Genomic DNA, 9,583 nt, shown 5'->3' with positions numbered 1-9,583 from the left:
TATACATATTCCTCTGACTATGAGATTGTGCAACTCCCGAATACCGAAGGAACACCTTGTGTGCTATCAAACGTCACAATGTAACTGGGTGATTATAAAGATGCTCTACAGGTGTCTTCGAAGGTGTTTGTTGAGTTGGCATAGATCAAGATTAGGAATTGTCACTCCGTGTACCGGAGAGGTATCTCTGGGCACTCTCGGTAATGAACATCACTATAAGCCTTGCAAGCAATGTGACTAATGAGTTAGTTGCGGGATGATGCATTACGGAATGAGTAAAGAGACTTGCCGGTAACGAGATTGAACTAGGTATGAGGATACCGACGATTGAATCTCGGGCAAGTAACATACTGATGACAAAGGGAATGACGTATGTTGTTATGCGGTTTGACCGATAAAGATCTTCATAGAATATGTAGGACCAATATGAGCATCTAGGTTCTGCTATTGGTTATTGACCGGAGATGTGTCTTGGTCATGTCTATATAGTTCTCGAACCCATAGGGTCCGCATGCTTAACGTTCAATGATGATTTGTATTATGAGTTATGTGTTTTGGTGACCGAAGTTTGTCCGGAGTCCCGGATGAGATCACGAGCATGACGAGGAGTCTCGACATGGTCGAGAGGTAAAGATTCATATATCGGAAGGTAGTATTCGGGCATCGGAATGGTTCTGAGTGATTCGGGTATTTTTCCGGAGTACCGAGGGGTTACCGGAACACCCCGGGGAAGTGTTGGACCTACATGGGCCTAAAGGGAGAGAGAGGGAAGCCCGCGGGGGTGGCGCGCGCCCCCTCCTAGGGAGTCTGAATAGGACAACTAGGAGGGGGCACGGCCTGTCGTGGTTCTAAGCCTGACAGTAGAATATGGGGGTAGGAATGTAGAGGCAAGATCCTAGCTATGGAGGAGTTGTACAAGCGAGTTTTACGAGTTCAGGCCCTTCTCGGACGAAGTAACAGCCCTACGTCTTGAAGCCCGGAGGCAGTCGACTGGATATATGCATGTGAATTACAAAGGGTGCGAACCCCTTTGTCCCAGAGGAGAGGGGTGGCTTATATAGAGTGCGCCAGGACCCCAGCTCCCCTCCGTTACACAGAGGTCAATGTTCATAAAGGAGGAGCGTTACTGGTAACGTTCGGAGTAAAGTGCTATAAATGATTATTAAAGCTATGACTTTAATCCTAACCATTGCGGAGTGAGTGGATTCACATCTTCTGGTGGTCGAATGGTTGTTTGCATGGTCGAGTGTCTTTAAGGCTGTCGAGTGGAACATAGCTTCATGGTCGAGTGGATGATGATCTATCTTCGAATGCTTCTGGTTCTTTTAGAGATGTCCTTGGGGAGGGTATCTTGTTCAGATCCATGACCCTACCCTAGGTACATAGCTTCGTCATTAGCCCCCGAATGGATCAGGGTTTGAGTGGGGAAGGAGTTGAGAACACTTCCGACTCATTCTTCGTGTGGTGAGTATAACTTATTATGGAGCCATGAACTGAGGAGACAACGTCAACTTCTTTTTCAGTCGCCTTGGTCCATTCTTGGTTTTTGCCGAGTGAATTTTCACGGCAGAACTCCGAATGATAATGTAGAGGACGTTTTCAGTCTGACAAGTTGCCCTGCTCCCCGTGGATTTCGCGGGATTCAAATTTTGGGAAGCGCGCCGAATGGGCGAGGCCGTGGTAATTGGGATGGATTAGGCAGGTCGCCTCGATCTCCACACCACCTTTTTCGCCATGTATTGCGCTCGTGACTGTTGCGGGATTTGTTTAGATCGTCTGGGCCTACCAGTCAGTCACTCGTGGAATGACCTTATAAAAGGCACCGGACTGGGTCTCTACCCCATGTGCTCCCATTCTCTTTTCTTCTTCCTTCGACCTCTCCGCCACGCTCGCTTCTGCTCTCGTCACCGAATCCTCGCTCGAACTCGATCTGCCACCATGGGAAAAGAGAAGATGGTGGCGCTGGAGCACGCGAAGAAGGCGACCGCGAAGCCGAAGGGCAAGCGTACCAGCCGGGGCGGATCCTCGTCGAGATCCGGCCTGCCGCCGGGCTGGATCCAAGGCGACTGGATCCACTCGACGATCAGCCAGGACGACCTCAACGACCTGGTGGAGGGGGGACTGATCCCTCACAAATCGGCGCGGCTCCCGGGGAACGAGACCGAGCCGTAGCCAATGGAGGGTGAGTGCATTCTCCTCGCCACCCACGTTGATCGTGGATTTTCTCTGCCTCCCCATCCTTTCTTTCGGGGCTTTTTGAACTTCTTTGGGGCTCAGCTCCACCACTTCACTCCAAACACCATAGTCTATCTGGCTGCTTTTGTGTCAATGTGTGAAAATTTCTTGGGTTGTCGACCGCACTGGGGTCTTTTCAAACACATCTTCACCTGCCGCTCACAGTCGGTCAAAAAGACCAATCTGAGTGATGAGAGGACGCACGTGATCCAGATGTGCGGGGGCCTGGGGATCCAGATGAGGAACAAGAGCACCTTCCCAGCAATGATCCTTCCCGACTCGGTCCGGGGCTGGCAGTCGACTTGGTTTTACTGTATGGACCAGCCGACCCCGGGTCAGTCGACTGGACTTCCTCCCTTTTCTCTGGCTCGAGTGGAGAATCCCTCCTCCCTGAAGGTGGTCCCAGAAGAGAAGGCACATGTCAAGGTGCTGGTCGAGCGGGCCGTCCAACTCGTCCACAACGGGATGACTGGGATGGACCTGCTGGAGGTCTTTCTTGGCCGACGCATCCAACCGCTTCAGGACCGTGGTCATCCGATGTGGATGTACTCTGGACTCGAGGACTCCACTCGGATCCACCCGGAGGACGTCAATGCGGACATCTTGGAGAAGTGGCTGATGGGAATCACCAGCAATAAAGACAACCCCCAGGGGTCTAGGAGGGTGATTCCATTCGACCACTCGCGCCAGCCGGAGCAGGTATGATTCTGTTTTACCAAGTATCTTTCCGATTCACCGTGTGACACCTTGTTGATGGTCGACTGAATTTCTTTTGATTGTTGTCTTTTCAGGCCCTCATTGACATGTACTCGATGCCCAATGGAGTGCAGGAGCAAGACGTCGAGGAAGGAGCGAGCGGGGGTGAGAGCGGTGAGTGGCACTCGGATGCCAAGGAGGACGAGGAGAGCGACGAATTGACTGATGACAAAGAGGTCGACTTGCCTCCTCGTAGGGAGAGGAGATCCAAAAACGCTCATGACCCGGCGAGCACTCCGGGCCTGGTGACCGCACCGACTGGGCAGTCTTCGAAGCGCCCCAGGACGTCTTCCCCAGCGCCGACTGAGAAGGCTCCGAAGTAGCCTAAGGTTGTGCCGCCTCCAGCGCCAAAAGCACCGAAAGCCACCTCCTCCAAACTACCAAAAGCTCTGCCCAGGATCAAAGTGACCATCCCTACCATCTCCGGGTAATCATCTGACCTGTTCTTTTCATCGACTCAAGCAACAGAACATAACCCACTGGGTGCGGGTCTTTGCAGTGCTGCTACATCAGGAACCTCCTCTCTCCAGTACCGAGACGAGGAGATGGAAGATGCGGTCACCTCCAACCCAGGTAAAAACTCTTATGATCTTTCTCTTGACTCCTCGGTCAATTGAATTCTAGCGGTTTACTTTAGAGTCGACTGATCTTCTCCACAGCTCCGCCCAACATCACCGATCTCCCAGATGACGATGAAGATGTGGCTCCTAGGCCCAGGAAGAATAAAAAGGCGACGGCTGGTAAGGCGTCTCAGCAGGGACCAACGACAACACCAACCGTCTATCAATCTGAAGACGCGGGCGGGGCCTCTGTAACCTTCGATGTACCCTTGTCGAGTGAGCGCCCCGCACCGTCGACTGTACCGGTGATTCCTTCAGTTGTCCCATCTCACGCCTCGGAGGTCCAAGCTGCTGCACCTGGGTCGTCTGCTCTCTTCTTCACTAGCTATCCCATTCCGGACAACCAGTCAGAAGCGGCTGTGGAAGCCATCCGACAGGCTGACGTGATGATGGAGCGGATGAAGACGGTGCATGAGAATAGCCAGGCTGCCTATGATGCCAGTGCTGCTCTCCGGGCCAATGTCCAGGTAAGTAGACTTTTTGACTGCCCTTGTTCTATCAGGATATGCTACCCAAAAATTTTTATTCTATACAATCTCCTGTTGTTTGCGTCGAATCAGTGCACCCAGTGGTGTTTTGTTGTCTTTGGTAGTTGCATTCTTCCACTCGGTCTGTGCGAGTAGGATCTGAACCGGTGGGGGCACGCTAAGTGCACCCACTGGGTGTAATCCCCGAGACCGTAGTCGACTGCTAGCAGTCGACTAGGGTCTGAGTTCTACCTCCCTTTCTTTTCTTCCACTCGACTCGGGCGGACCGGTCGAGTAGGATCTGAACCGGTGGGGGCACGCTAAGTGCACCCACTGGGTGTAGTCCCTGAGACCGCAGTCGACTGCTGGCGGTCGACTGGGGTCTGAACAGTTTTTTTTACTTGACCCGGGTGGACCGGTCGAGTTGGGTTTTAATCAGGGGGGTCATGCCAAGTGCACCCGCTGGGTGTAGCACCCGAGACCGCAGTTGACTGTGTGCAGTCGGTTGGGGTCTAAGCGAACTTCTTTTAAGCTTTATCCACTCGGAAGTGAACGACCTTTGATCTTGTCGATTGACACGTCTTTTGCCTTCTGCAGAAGTCTTGTACTCTCATTTCCAAGTTTGCTGAACTTGAGGAGAAGCAGAGGCAACTCAACCTCGACTTGGAGTTAGCCCAGCAGAATCTGAAGAAGGCTCAAGACAAAGCTGCCGGTATGGAAGGTAACTGCCTGTCGACTGTCTTTTTAAAACATTTCTTCGAGCTCTTGTCTGATCTGAATGCTTCTTTTGCAGAGAAAATGAAGTTGGCTCTGGAGAAGAAGGACTCGGACCTCGCCGCCTAAATGAAAAGCTGGAGTCTGCGGTCCACAAGAGGAATGACACGGAAGCTTATCTAAGGACTCTTGCTAAGAAGCTCTATCTCATGCTGGAAGGTACTCCCTTTAAACTGACTGTGTTGACGTTTGCGAATGAATCATGTTCGGTCGACTCACTAATTTTTGACTGCAGAATTCTGCCAAGATTTTGACGAAGAAGATGGAAAGGTCGAGACGGGTCTGGACCCTATCGCTTCTCCAGTTTGCGATGAAACTGCAATGAATGTGCTCCGACTGGAGTCTCGTGTCGCCGGCGTCACAAGCTACCTCGCGCGCCTGAAGGAAGCAGTCTCACGAGTCGACACATTGCTCTGGCCAAGGGCGACGCTTCAAAATGACCTAGAATCCCTGATGGCTCAACTCAACGAGATCCCTGACCGAGTGCAGGAATGGAAGAAGTCCTCCGCCCGGTGTGGTGCTGACGTGGCGCTGTCCTTGGTGCGAGTCCATTGCAAGGAAGCTCGTGAAGATAAGCTGGCTGCAATCAAGGTCGCAAACACTAAAAGGCATGACTTCCAGTCCTTCATGGAGACTTTCATCGCTGCTGCTACTCGGATTGCGGATGGGATCGACCTGGACGAATTCGTCGAGCCTGCCAGCCCTCCTCCTGCCGAGTGAACAAACTTATGAGACTTGAATCTGCTTTAAATTTGCCTCGGAATGCAGAGTGGTTGCTATAACCGTTAAACTCCTTCGGGATTGATGCTCGAATACTTTTGGTTTGCTGCTTGGAACTTTAGGATTTATCCAAATTTGGTTTATTTCCGAATATGCTTGTGTTTTGCCTTCAAGTGGACTTTGTTCTCTGCTCGGAATAGTCTTTGCGCTGGCGACACAGCTCTAAGATGGCGACTCCAGTTGACCTGCGCTTCGTCGCCCTTGCGGATAGGGATGGAGCGCACATTGTACTTGTGGCGTAGTCCCGAAGGAGAAGGTTGCAGTCGACCTGCACCTCGTCGTCCTTGCGGATAGGGATGGAGCACACGTTGTACTTGTGGCGTAGCTCCGAAGGAGAAGGTTGCAGTCGACCTGTACCTCGTCGTCCTTGCGGATAGGGATGGAGCGCACATTGTACTTGTGTCATAGCTCCGAAGGAGAAGGTTGCAGTCGACCTGCACCTTGTCGTCCTTGCGGATAGGGATGGAGCACATGTTGTACTTGTGCCGTAGCTCCGAAGGAGAAGGTTGCAGTCGACCTGCACCTCGTCGTCCTTGCGGATAGGGATATGTTTTGAACTTAGGCGAGTACTGGGCCACAGCTAAGCCTCTGAGTGGGAGGATTGCTCTCCACTCGGTAGGATTTTTTTACACTTAGGCGAGTACTGGACTGCAGCTAAGCCTCTGAGTGGGAGAACTTAGGCGAGCGCTGGACTGCAGCTAAGCCCCCCGAGTGGGAGGACTGCTCTCCACTCGGTAGGATTTTACAAACTTAGGCGAGTACTAGACTACAGCTAAGCCTTCGAGTGGGAGAACTTAGGAGAGCGCTGGACTGCAGCTAAGCCCCCCGAGTGGGAGGACTGCTCTCCACTCGGTAGGATTTTACAAACTTAGGCGAGTACTGGACTGCAGCTAAGCCTTCGAGTGGGAGAACTTAGGCAAGCGCTGGACTGCAGCTAAGCCCCCCGAGTGGGAGGACTACTCTCCACTCGGTAGGATTTTACAAACTTAGGCGAGTACTAGACTGTAGCTAAGCCTCTAAGTGGGAGAACTTAGGCGAGCACTAAACTGTAGCTAAGCCCCCGAATGGGAGGATTGCTCTCCACTCGGTAGGATTTTTTCAAACTTAGGCGAGTGCTGGACTGCAGCTAAGCCCCCGAGTGGGAGGATTGCTCTCCACTTGGTAGGATTTTTCAAACTTAGGCGAGTACCAGACTGCAGCTAAGTCTCGGAGTGAGAGAACTTAGGCGAGTACTGGACTGCATCTAAGTCTCCGAGTGGGAGAACTTAGGCGAGCACTGGACTGCAGCTATGCCCCCGAGTGGGAGGATTGCTCTCCACTCGGTAGGATTTTTTCAAACTTAGGCGAGTACCGGACTGCAGCTAAGTCTCTGAGTGAGAGAACTTAGGCGAGTACTGGACTGTAGCTAAGTCTCAGAGTGGGAGAACTTAGGCGAGTACTGGACTGCAGCTAAGCCTCCGAGTAGGAGGATTGCTCTCCACTCGGTAGGATTTCTTTCAAACTTAGGCGAGCACTGGACTGCAGCTAAGCCTCCGAGTGGGAGAACTTAGGCGAGCACTGGACTGCAGCTAAGCCCCCGAGTGGGAGGATTGCTCTGCACTCGGGAGGATTTTTCAAACTTAGGCGAGTACCGGACTATAGCTAAGTCTCCGAGTGAGGGAACTTAGGCGAGTACTGGACTGCAGCTAAGCCCCGAGTGGGAGGATTGCTCTCCCTCGGTAGGATTTTTTCAAACTTAGGCGAGTGCCGGACTGCAGCTAAGTCTCCGAGTGAGAGAACTTAGGCGAGTACTGGACTGCAGCTAAGACCCCGAGTGGGAGGATTGCTCACCACTCGGCAGGATTTTCTTTCGAACTTAGGCGAAACGGGTTCGCAGCTAAGCCTCCGAGTGGAAGGATTGCTCTCCACTCGGTAGGATTTTTTCAAACTTAGGCGAGTGCTGGACTGCAGCTAAGTCTCCAAGTGAGAGAACTTAGGCGAGTACTGGACTGCAGCTAAGGCCCCAAGTGGGAGGATTGCTCACCACTCGGTAGGATTTTCTTTTGTACTTAGGCGAAACAGATTCGCGGCTAAGCCCACCCACTGGGGATTTCAGAGGTAAATAAGAACAACATCAATCGTACAAGAGGACTATAAAGCTCTTGTCTTTGGTAAACAAATTACAAAGGTGTTTCTTATTACATTTTATTCGAACGAGTGCTTAAGTATAAAAGGGGCGGAGCAGGCTCGTGGCTCGTCCTTCTAATACTCAACACTGTAAAGATGGTATGCTCCATTGTGGAGAACTTTGGTGATGATGAAGGGGCCTTCCCAAGCTGGGGCGAGCTTGTGTGGTTTCTATTGATCCACTCGAAGAACCAGGTCTCCTTCTTGAAAGGCTCGACCTCTCACGTTTCTGGTGTGGAATCGATGCAAGTCTTGCTGATAGATGGTCGACCGGATCAACGCCATCTCTCTTTCCTCATCTAGGAGATTGACTGAATCTTGTCGGGCATGCTATGCTTGTTCTTCAGAGAAAAGCTCGACTCGGGGTGCGTTGTGGAGCAGGTCACATGGTAGAACAGCTTCGGCTCCATAGACCAAAAAGAAAGGAGTTCGTCCAGTCGACCGGTTGGGAGTTGTCCTCAAACCCCACAGAACTGACAGAAGTTCATCGCCCCAAGCACCTGCTGCGTGTTTGAGATCACGCATCAGTCGGGGTTTCAATCCTTTGAGAATTGGGCCATTGGCTCTTTCTGCTTGTCCATTCGACTGCGGGTGAGCGACGGAAGCATAGTCGACTCGTGTGCCTTGAGAAGCACAGAAAGCTCTAAACTCATCAGAATCGAAATTCGATCCGTTGTCAGTGATGATGCTGTGAGGGACTCCATATCTGAATGTCAATTATCTGATAAAACCGACAGCGGTGCTGGCCTCAAGATTCTTGATAGGTTTAGCTTCGATCCATTTGGTAAACTTGTCGACTACAATGAGCACATGAGTGAAGCCGCTCCAACCAGTTCTCAGTGGTCCAACCATATCCAGTCCCCAAACAGCAAAGGGCCAGACGAGGGGAATGGTCTTCAGGGCTGACGCTGGCTTGTGAGACATGTCGGAGTAAAACTGGCAGCCTTCACATCTGTCGACTATATCTTTCGCCATTTCATTTGCTCGTGGCCAATAGAATCCGGCTCGGTATGCTTTAGCCACGATGGCCCCAGAGGACGCATGGTGACCACAGGTCCCTGAGTGGATGTCATTGAGGATCATTCGACCTTCTTCTGGCGTTATGCATTTTTGACCGACTCCAGTCACGCTTTCTCTGAACAATTGTCCTCTTATTACAGTAAAGGCCTTGGATCGACGGATGATCTGCCGAGCCTCTTCTTCGTCTTCTGGGAGTTCTTTTCTAAGGATGTACGCAATGCACGGCACTGTCCAGTCGGGTGTGATGACCAGAACCTCCATGATCAGGTCGACCATTGCTGGGACCTCGACTTCAGTCGGATCTGTGGCGCTCTTAGGTTGCAGGGGCTCTTCAGTAAAAGGATCTACTTGAACGGTCGGTGTGTGAATATGTTCCAAAAACACATTGCCGGGAATGGCTTCTCTCTTCGAACCTATCTTTGCCAAGTCATCGGCTGCTTGATTTTTCAGTCGGGGTATGTGATGGAGCTCTAACCCCTCAAACTTCTTTTCTATCTTCCTTACCGCGTTGTAGTAACCAGTCATGGCTGGGCTTATGACGTCCCACTCCTTCATTACTTGATTGACTACCAAATCTGAGTCGCCGTAGACCATAAGGCGATGGATGCCGAGTGAGATGGCCATACGCAACCCATACAGGAGTGATTCATATTCAGCTTCATTATTGGAGGAATCAAAGTGAATCTGAAGGGCATATCTGAGCTTGTCTCCCCGGGGGGATACCATAACCACCCTAGCACTGGAACCATTCAACATTTTGGATCC

The sequence above is a fragment of the Triticum urartu genome, chromosome 5, assembly GCF_003073215.2.
Source record: "Triticum urartu cultivar G1812 chromosome 5, Tu2.1, whole genome shotgun sequence".
NCBI lineage: Eukaryota > Viridiplantae > Streptophyta > Magnoliopsida > Poales > Poaceae > Triticum > Triticum urartu.
The sequence above is the reverse complement of the archived record's forward strand: the minus strand, read 5'-3'. Positions refer to the sequence as shown.